This window comes from Scylla paramamosain, chromosome 42 (genome assembly GCF_035594125.1).
Source record: "Scylla paramamosain isolate STU-SP2022 chromosome 42, ASM3559412v1, whole genome shotgun sequence".
NCBI classification, from domain to species: Eukaryota; Metazoa; Arthropoda; class Malacostraca; order Decapoda; family Portunidae; genus Scylla; species Scylla paramamosain.
This window is the reverse complement of record NC_087192.1, coordinates 5,927,501-5,937,500: the sequence shown is the minus strand read 5'-3', so window position 1 is coordinate 5,937,500 and position 10,000 is coordinate 5,927,501. Positions and strand designations below refer to the sequence as shown.

The window sequence follows — 10,000 nt, the reverse complement described above, 5'->3', positions numbered from 1 at the left end:
ATGTATGACGCTGGTGTGAGTCAAACCCTGGGGAGATGCGTGTTGGATCTGGCGTTATCCTCCCCTTCATCCACTGTGGAGAGAGAGAGAGAGAGAGAGAGAGAGAGAGAGAGAGAGAGAGAGAGAGAGAGAGAGAGAGAGAGAGAGAGAGAGAGAGAGAGAGAGAGAGAGAGAGAGATGCAGACACAGAAGCAGGTCCCTTGTTGCGAAATCGACGGAAAGTGGAGTCTCAAAGCAGTCACAGTCGCGAGAGACAAGCGCGCCATTTGTTACCATAAATTCAACATCCCGAGGAAGGATGAGGACGAGACAGGAGGGGCGGGATGAGGCAATGGTGGGCTGAGTGGGTGGAGAAGAGGAGGAGGAGGAGATCTGCATTTGTGTGTGTGATACATGGTTGTTTTTGTTCTTCAGGTGAAAGGGAAGCTGTTTCTTAAGATTAACACTGAAGGAATTGACAGTCTTAGTATTACTCGTGTCATTCTGAGGTCCATGCTCGTAAATGTTTCAGCGTCTTATCTCTGTTACTTTTAGCATGCTCTGTAGTGGAAGTCAGGTTTCCAAGGGTGTTTTCGTGGTTTCATTAATTTTTTAACAAGTACTCTACACCATCAGTAGCAGTATCTAAGTTTGTCTCGTATGTGTTTTTTGTGATTTTTTTCTTTTTTTCTTTCGTGTGTGATTTGTGATATATTTCTTGTATGATTTCGTTTTTTTATTTATTTTTTATTGTGCATAACACTCACTACGACAGAGTGATCATTATTGTTTTTTTTCTTCTTCTACTGCCTCGTCATCATCATCATCATCATCATCATCATCATCATCATCATCATCATCATGTTCTTGTTTTTTTCTTTTTTCTTTTTTTCCCTCCTCCTCCTCCTCCTCCTCCTCCTCCTCCTCCTCCTCCTCCTCCTCCTCCTCCTCCTCCTCCTCCTCCTCCTCCTCCTTCTGCCATCCACGCTTCCTCGCCGTAATATTCCTCGATGGACGGCTTCACTTTTGACCTTCATCTTTGACTTGTTCCTCCTCTTTCTTCGCAACGTCCTCCTCCTCCTCCTCCTCCTCCTCCTCCTCCTTCTCCTGCTGCTGCTCCTCATCCACATCTTCATTTTTGTCATCACCATCTTTTCATTTTTTTCCCTCCCTTGTATTCCTCCTCCTCCTCCTCCTCCTCCTCCTCCTCCTCCTCCTCCTCCTCCTCCTCCTCCCCTCTGCCTTGTGGGACTTTTACTGCTTTTTCGGGAAATTAGGTCTGAAACCGAATGCGTTTAATTTTGGTAAGTGGAGAGGCACCATGTGTTCGGAGAGGCGGTGAGCACTCTCTTTAAGATCCACCCCCGTCCTCCTCCTCCTCCTCCTCCTCCTCCTCCTCCTCCTCCTCCTCCTCCTCCTCCTCCTCTTCCTCTTCCTCTTCAGTGCTGTTTCTACTTCCTCTTCCTCCTCCTCCTGCTTTTCCTTTCTCTCCTCCTCCAACTCTTCCCAGCGGCCGCCCTTCGTGTCAACAAGTGGCTTTAATGTTCGTAATCAAAATGTATGAAGCATGAATGTGCCTGTGTGTGTGAACTGAGCGTGACTTCTGCGATTGATGATGATGGTGATGATGATGATGAGGAGGAGGAGGAGGAGGAGGAGGAGGAGGATAATTTTTTGTTTTTGTTTTTATTTTATTTATTTATTTTTTTTTATTTTGTGGATCTTTTCGTATTTTCGTGTTAGTTTGGTCTTACTTTGGTGTTTGTTTTACGTTTCCATTGTTTTTTTTTTAGATAATGGTTTATTTTTTAAGTCTATTTTTTTTTCTTTTTATTTTATGCCTATTTTACGTCCTTGTTATTTTTAGATGGTAATTTTTTTTTTTTTCATTTTTTTCTCTTCATGTTTATACTACGTTTTTTTTTTTTTCTTATTGTAATTTTTATATTTATTTTTTATTTATTTTATATTTTTTACTTTCGTATCATATTTCATTTTAAGTTTTTATGTTTATTTCCCGTTTTCATTAGTTTTAGCTCGTTACTTTACTTGCCACAACTGTCGTCACTAACCTCTAGGTAAGGAAGTAGCCAGCCATGAGAAAAGTATATACTACTACAACAACTTAATATGGATACTCTTACCAATTCTAGGTATTCCTTTCCTGTTTTCTTTCCCGTTTTTTTCCGGTGCATGAACGGAAGGGTAAAGATCACAAAACTCATCAATGCCTTGCCAGCGACCCCAACACTATGTACTTCTCAGGGCCACCAGCAGCCTTTCTCACAGTTCCTACACGTGGAAGATGTTCTACAGGTGCATTTTTCCTCTGGTGGTTTTATGTATAAGAATAAGAGGGTCTTGTCGTGGTGGTTCCGTTTGTCTGGGTTAGAGTTATTGAGTGTAACGTGAGCACTTGTGGTTCTCGGTAACTTGGTGAAAGCCTTGCGGGTAACAATGATAGTTGTGGTAAGAGAGAGAAAGAACAACAACTTCAACTCATCTTCTCTGCATCATGACGTCCTTTCTGTTCTTAGAATTCCCTAAGTTTGTTCTTTTGTTACCCATGTCTTTTTATTATTTTTTTCTTTGCTTCCTTTCGTTCGTTCTTTATTGACCTCTCTCACCCAATATTGCGTCAAGTTACCCATTCCTTGTTACATTTTTGCAAGGCTTCCCCGTATCACCTGTTTTAGTTTTCATCCTCATTTACAGCGAAACCTTTTCGATCTGGTCTTTTTTCTCACTCACCAAGACCAAGCCCTGGATACATCTACTGTGACAGGGTAGCGAAGGTCGGCCAGAACCACTTCAGCCCTTGTGATCATCTTGGTCTAATTGGCATGGTGATAAAAATAACTCAACACTTGGCCTATTAAAGCTGGGATGATAAAATTTGTAACCGAGCTTCATCAGAAAATTATAGTTTGAAGAGGAAGAAAAATGGGAAAAGGAGGAGGAAGAGGAGGGAGACGATGACGAGGAGGAGAAAGAAGAAGAGGAAGAAAATAAAGAAAAAAAGAAAAGGAGAAATCAGAAAAAAATAGGAAAACCAACAACTCTTTTTATCGAAAATCCTGATGTTTTATCAAATTCTGCTAATTGATGGAAATGCGAAGCGTTACTAAGACTGGAACGATGCGAGAGACTGACAACTTACGTGGAAACTTACTGAAGGAGACACGCCCTTGAAAGCAGATGAAGGAAAGTAAGCAGAAGAAAGAGAAAGAAAAAAAAACACTGGTAGATAACACGAAGTGAACAAAAAAAAAAAAATAATAACAAAAGGACGGAGAGAGAAAATGACAGGGAATGGTGATGAAGTGTGTTGGTGAGCGTCGAAGTCCGTTGCCGCAAACAAGATGCCCCAAACTTACGCCTTGCCTCTGATGGATGTGAACACTTGCCAGGGAACCACCGGCAGGGTATAGGCGCCCTTCCTCTTCCCATCTTGTGCCATTGGGCCTGATGAAGCCTCTCCCATAGCGCTCTGAGGTACCCGGTGTAGTAGGCGATAAGGCTGAGAGAGAGAGAGAGAGAGAGAGAGAGAGAGAGAGAGAGAGAGAGAGAGAGAGAGAGAGAGAGAGAGAGAGAGAGAGAGAGAGAGAGAGAGAGAGAGAGAATCTGATATTTTCATTGGCCTTTCTTGGTAAAACTATAAGGAAATTAACTAATAGTACTATAATCAAGACCTTTTTATTAGAGAGAGAGAGAGAGAGAGAGAGAGAGAGAGAGAGAGCGAGAGCGCATTACAAACTCCACATCCAGGGACGGTGCACTCCAGGCAGGCTCGTCATAAAGCAGGATATAATCAGATCAGCAGTCTATGTAAATTTGGTGTTGGACGCCTCCATTTGGCAGACAACAGGCAAGGCGGTCAGTTTCAGCGAGTAAAACCCTTCTTGGTGTCCACTTAGCAAGAGGAAGTATTGCCCGAGATATTAATGCAATACAAAAGTACAAAAAAGAGGAAAATCGTTCGTAATGTGCTTGTTTAATCCTTGAACTCGTAATGACAATATAAAATCCGGTATTTGAATGATCTTATAGGTTTTTACAGAGCAGAAGGTGAGGTTATAAACATATGGGGCTTCCAAATCAATCCATCGCTCAGCATAAGAACAGAGGAACATAAAGAAATATAAAGGAAGCTGCAGGAACCCGTCAGGTCTACTAAGGTCTGTCTTTGTCATCGATAGGGTCTTTGGAAATTATACTTTGAATTTCATCGAAGCATTTTATTAAGGTCGTGGGAGAATATTACATCCCAGTGCAAAGCAGACAATTAAACTATACTCCGTGAAAGCTTTGGATTAATTGTGTCACTACTTCTGCTGTCAGTGGTTCCTTTCGAAAGCATACGCTAAATAGCATCACATTTTGTTAAGACTGAGAAGAAACTACAGGATTTAAAGACAGAGCTGACAGTTAAACTATAGATAATTAAAGCTTTAAGGTGTTACCCTACTTTGTCTTGTCAACTGTGTCTTTGGAAATAGTAATTTGAATTTTATTAAGACGAATGGAAACTATAGCACTGAAACAACTAATATTAATTTCCTTTGCTGTCTGTTTCATCTCGTTTCATGACTGCTAATCTTCCCCCTGTAAGCCGCTTTCATCCCCTTCCTCTCCATCCTTGGATTACCCGCAGCCTCCCTCTCCCTATTTCCATTCTACCCCTCTCAGCGTCCCCAATAGCCTCCCTGCCTCCATTCCCTTCTATCTTCACGTTAAAGGGCACGCGTGACATTCCCCAGCAACAGTGGACGCCGCGCCCCGTCCTGAGCAGCCACTTGTTGTCTTCCTTCATATTTAATATCTTACTCCAGGATTAAGGCAGTAAACGTTTACGAGCACTTCCGCCCAGGCCGCCACATGACACCACGGCATCGTTCCCTCTCTGACTGGGTAAGGACCAGCCACTAATTGCGATAAGAGGTAACTAACAACATTTTTTTTTTATTTATGTAATTTTTGTCGAAGGTACATTTGTTCACAGGAGTCAGATCAAGGCCATAAGAAACTAGATGAAAAGTCCCGCTCAATATGCCATTCTCAAATCAAAATAAATTATAGGACATTACTGGAGGCGAACTAGATATTCTGTTTAATGTCACAAAAAAAAAAGTAAATAAATCAGAAAAAAATAAGATTCCAAAATTTAATAAGATTGTCATATGCGTTTTATCCATAATTGCTATAAGAGTATTTGGTCTTGGATTGTCTTCATTTAGATATGTCCCATGTGGTCTAGTGGCTAGGATACCTGGCTTTCACCCAGGAGGCCCGGGTTCGATTCCCGGCATGGGAATAAGTATTTTGGGGGCGCCATCGTGCAGTGGTACCACGTGTACTTTTGGGGGCGAGGGGTCATCAGGTGTACGGGCTCGAATCCTGGCCACAGTCTGAGATAGGAAGGTCATCCACTCGAAGTAACGGTTCTCAAATGCCACAACCATAATCCTTCGTTAGGAGGGCACCGTCCCAACCCTAACAGACGAGGGAAACCGGACGTAAACACGAAAAAAAAAGAAAAAAAATAATAATAAGGAACTGTCACCTGTGGGCCTCTTCGTTATTTTATATATATATATTTATCTTTTTATTAGTTGACCTTTGTCAGAGCACTCTTACATGAGATATGCTAAGAAGAGAACAGTATTCGTAGTAGCGAGAATACCAGGAACAATATTAAACAACATTTTGTATTCTTTTTTTTTCCGGCTGTTTTCGCGGTGGTCTGGCCAATCTGATCGTTTATAAATATTAATAAATGATATAATAAGATCCACAAGTCCTCATCATTTAACGTAGAGAGTCATTCCACTAATTAACGCACTTTAGTGACAACAAGTGGCGAGCATCACAATACACACACAACAATAAAATAAAGAGCAGTTCTCGTCCAGACATTATTGTGGTGACCTTTGTGGAGAGTGTTCGTTTTCATTGATTTATAATTATATTTTTTGCGTTATTTAGGGTAAAAGTTGATATTTAGGAGCGAGGTTATCTTCTTTCCTTCGTGTTTATTTGCTTGTGTGTCTATAGGTGGAAATATTTATTTTTCAAGGGACTAATTTTCAAAAGGCTGATCATCCATGCTTGCAGGAGTAGTAGTCAAGACGCCGGCCATTCAAGCCTCCAAGAAAAGGTAAAGAGGGAAGCCATCCAAGAGACTGACTTTATAACCTTCCCAAAAAAATAGTAAATCAAGAGGCCGGCCATCCAAGCTTCCAGGAAACAAATTCAAGAGCCCGACCATCCAGAAGAAATAGTAAATCAGTAAGCCGACCATCCATAGTTAAGACTCTCCATTAAATCATAGAAATAGTAAGTCACAACACCAACCATCCAAGCTTCCAAAAATAAAACATGAACATTACAAACTCCAAAACATTAAAGAAAAAAAACACCCCACGGATAATACAGAAAAGAAAAAACTTGAAAATTAATCACCACTTTCATCATTATATTCATCATTCACCATTACGGGCCAGGAGGAGGAGGAGGAGGAGGAGGAGGAGGAGGAGGAGGATTTACTTTAGGCCGTAGAGCATGTGTGTATCTCTCTCGCATCTTCTTCCCCTTCCTCCTTCCTCCCCTCACCGCCCCCCCCCACACCCCACTGGTTCCTCCGCAGCTCTGATCCTTTGGCCAACTCTCAGAGGCCGTGTTCAACTTAATCTCAGGGGATATTTTTTTTTTTTTTTTTGCTCCCTGAAAGAGATGGTGAGAAGCTCAGTTTTTGTTTGTTTTTGTACGTGTGTATGTGTGTGTGTGTGAGTTGTGTGTGTGTGTGTGTGTGTGTGTGTGTGTGTGTGTGTGTGTGTGTGTGTGTGTGTGTGTGTGTGTGTGGTTATTAATTTCTGCAAACTTCTTTCTCTCTATATATTTTCTTTACGCTTTTGTTTTTCGTTCTTTCTCGTTTCCCCTTCTTTTTCCTCTCTCTGATAAAAAGAAAAAAACACAAAATTAAAATAAAAAAATACTAATTGAACCAGAATTAAAGAAGAAATATATAAAAAAAAAAAAGGAGGATGAAAACATGCCTATCTTCTTTTCGTCCTCCCTCAAAAAAAAAAAAAAAAAAAATTGATAAAAAGCGTGTGTGGCGAGGAATAAGAAGTTCGAGTGGCCAAGTAATCATTTTGGAGGTTGAGGGTAATGAGTATCAAGAGTGAGGATGCTTCTGAAACTAGTGATGAGTCGCCTGCCCTGGAGGAATAGTTATGAGGCATTAATGGCACGCTGGTTATTAATGAGAGAGAGAGAGAGAGAGAAGAGAGAAGAGAGAGAGAGAGAGAGAGAGAGAGAGAGAGAGAGAGAGAGAGAGAGAGAGAGAGAGAGAGAGAGAGAGAGCGGGGGTAGTTATCTATTGATAATTGTAGGTGAAACTTGCTTTGTAGTAGAAATAAAAAAAAAGTACATTGGTGATAAGTATATTGAAGAAAAGAAAATGAATGGTTAATCAGAGAGAGAGAGAGAGAGAGAGAGAGAGAGAGTGAGAGAGAGAGAGAGAGAGAGAGAGAGAGAGAGAGAGAGAGAGAGAGAGAGAGAATATCACTAACATCACGTATATGGCTGTCAGTCTTATGATGTGTGTGTGTGTGTGTGTGTGTGTGTGTGTGGTGTAATGAGTATCGAGCATAGTACAAAATTCACGTGTTAGGGATGAAGTGCCTCTGAGTAATGGGACAGAATGACGGAGGGGCGTGAGGGACGCGAAGGGCGGTGCTGAAGGGGTGAGGGGGGCCCGAAAAGGTGGCGGTGGAGGGGCGCGGGGGTAAGATAATGAGTGTGAGAGTAATGAGGTGTCATGAACAGTGTATAATTAATGAAATGAGTGTACGATAGTGATATGCAAATTTACTACTGTCGCTCTTCATTACTGGTACTGTTTTCACCCTATTTTTTTTCGTTATATGGTCTGAGTTTGTCTGTCTCTCTGTCTGTATCTGTTTGTTTGTCTGTGTTCTGTGTATGCCTGTTTGCTTGTGTATGCCTCTGTCTGCTTGTCTTTTCTTTTCTGTTTACGCCTCTGTCTGTGTGTGCGTCTGCCTCTGCTTTCTGCCTGTCTGTCTGTCTCGTTATTATCTTTTTTTTTTATTTCTTATACTAAATGCCACCTTTCACTTACTACATCACACTAAATATCTCTCTCTCTCTCTCCTCTCTCTCTCTCTCTCTCTCATCTCTCTCTCTCTCTCTCTCTCTCTCCTCCTCCTCTCTCTCTCTCTCTCTCTCTCTCTCTAAGGTATACTTCTTCAATAAAATTACCGCCCTCTTCCCCCTTGCCTTCACCTCAACCTAAGCCACATTCATTATCTCAGTAGCTCTACATGGAAAAAGTCATTTGATTAGTCGATCCACGAATAGCAGCCAGGCAGGAGACGGATAGATCGTGAGCGAAACTTGGCGTCACGAGTCACGTATTCAGAAGGGGGAAACGTAGAGGCGTAATAAGATAGAGGGAGGGAGGCAGGGAGAGGCAGGTTGAATGTTTCCAGGAATATTGGCGACGATCGTAGTGTTGACTGATATTGTTATTGCCAGGATCATAAAAGTCAGTGCCCTCACAATCATGGTACGCATTATCGGCCCTCCGTGTTTTCCGTAAAGGTTCTGAGAAGGTCGCACGAGGAAGAAAAAATGATGTTACAGACTAACTTAATCAGTGAGGGAATGTGACACGTGCATGTTTTTTTTTTTTTTTTTAAGGTTGAAATATAATTACTCTTGAGTGGAGGTAAGATGAATGAGTGGGAAAGATGATAAGGAAAACTTGAAGATAAAACAGTAGTGAGAGTGCCACGTGTTTTCCTAATGACTTATAGCAGCTTCCCTTATTTTCTCGTGTTTTTTCCATGTAAGAGAGACTGTCCTAGGGCATCAAAAGGAAGAAAAAAAAAGGCCGATATTCTTATGTACCCATGTTTCTCTTTACACGTGTCAATGAGTCTACCCAATGACAAAATTAAATGAAGTACGAGTAAATAAAGAAAAACTCTTAACATGCTGCATTTGTATCTTTAAATAGATCTTTCGTCAAAACTGATGCTGAAAATAAAGTTATAAACTCTTACTTTTCAATGTCAAGTCTTCCTAACCTTATATTCACAAAGATCTTAAATCGAAACTTAATACTCCCTCTTCACTCTGAGTTTCTTGACCTCCTTTCCAATATCCGTCTCAGTTTACTTTGGTTTTGTTTCAGTACGGGACCAGCGTACAGGTTGTTGTCTCTGGCCCTGATACGAGGAACTGGTAAACAATGCGTCCTCTCAGCGGCAGCGTTCCCTAATTGTGCGAGTATTGGTGGGGAGATCAAGAAGTGATTCTCCGCTGCTTATTCCCGACCGTTCGTGGTGAATGGAAACGCTGTACATCTTTTGTTATTTTTCTCCTTCCCCTCCCTTCATTTTGTGTTCCTGTTTTTTTTTTTTTTTTTTCCCCGTCTCCACTTTTCTCCTCCTGTGTTTTGTCTTTATTCTTACTCTTTTTTTTTTTTATATTTCTCCAACTCCAAATCTTTTCTTCTCTTCCACCTGTTAAGATTATTTTTTCCCCTCGTGCTTTTTCCTCCTAAAACTCCAAATCACTCTCTTCATCCTTTTCCTCCAATTCTTAATCATTCTCCTCTTCCTCTTCTTCCAAACCCAGATCCTCCTCCTCCTCCTCCTCTAGTGCTTACAATATTAGCAAGATTTTAAATACCTCCACCACCACCACCACCACCACCACAACAACCTCCTGTGTAGTATAATACCGTCTTTCTAAACTAAAACATAACAATTTCTTAGGTATGAACGTAGACGCTTAACTGGTGAGTACCCTTAATGGCGGCTCCCTCTCGTGTAATGATTATTTTGTAACGAATCCTCAAGTGTACTAAAAAAAATTACCTGGAGCGAACGGAAATTGAAGTCGCTAATATGTTTTCCTTCATTGTTTGGGTCGTTTCCAATTTTCCCTGCCTCGTAAGGAGTTTCCAATTTCTTTCCGTCGTGCATTAAGA

General features: G+C 41.2%; 1 protein-coding gene and 1 non-coding gene across 6 annotated transcripts in view; both read left to right on the top strand.

Moving 5' to 3' along the window:
* The window catches only part of LOC135093210 (agrin-like), a 503,425-nt gene that overhangs the window by 117,549 nt on the left and 375,876 nt on the right, over window positions 1-10,000 (top strand). For 2 of the 5 annotated variants that reach the window (XM_063992186.1, XM_063992188.1), the window contains one exon: window positions 9,200-9,350. The exons of the other annotated variants lie outside the window; for them this stretch is intronic. The gene's annotated coding sequence lies outside the window, so the exon portion shown is untranslated. The remainder of the gene's footprint in view (window positions 1-9,199; window positions 9,351-10,000) is intronic. 5 annotated transcript variants of the gene reach the window in all.
* Window positions 5,222-5,293, top strand: Trnae-uuc (transfer RNA glutamic acid (anticodon UUC)). Its single transcript has one exon. It is a non-coding gene; the product is annotated as a tRNA-Glu (tRNA).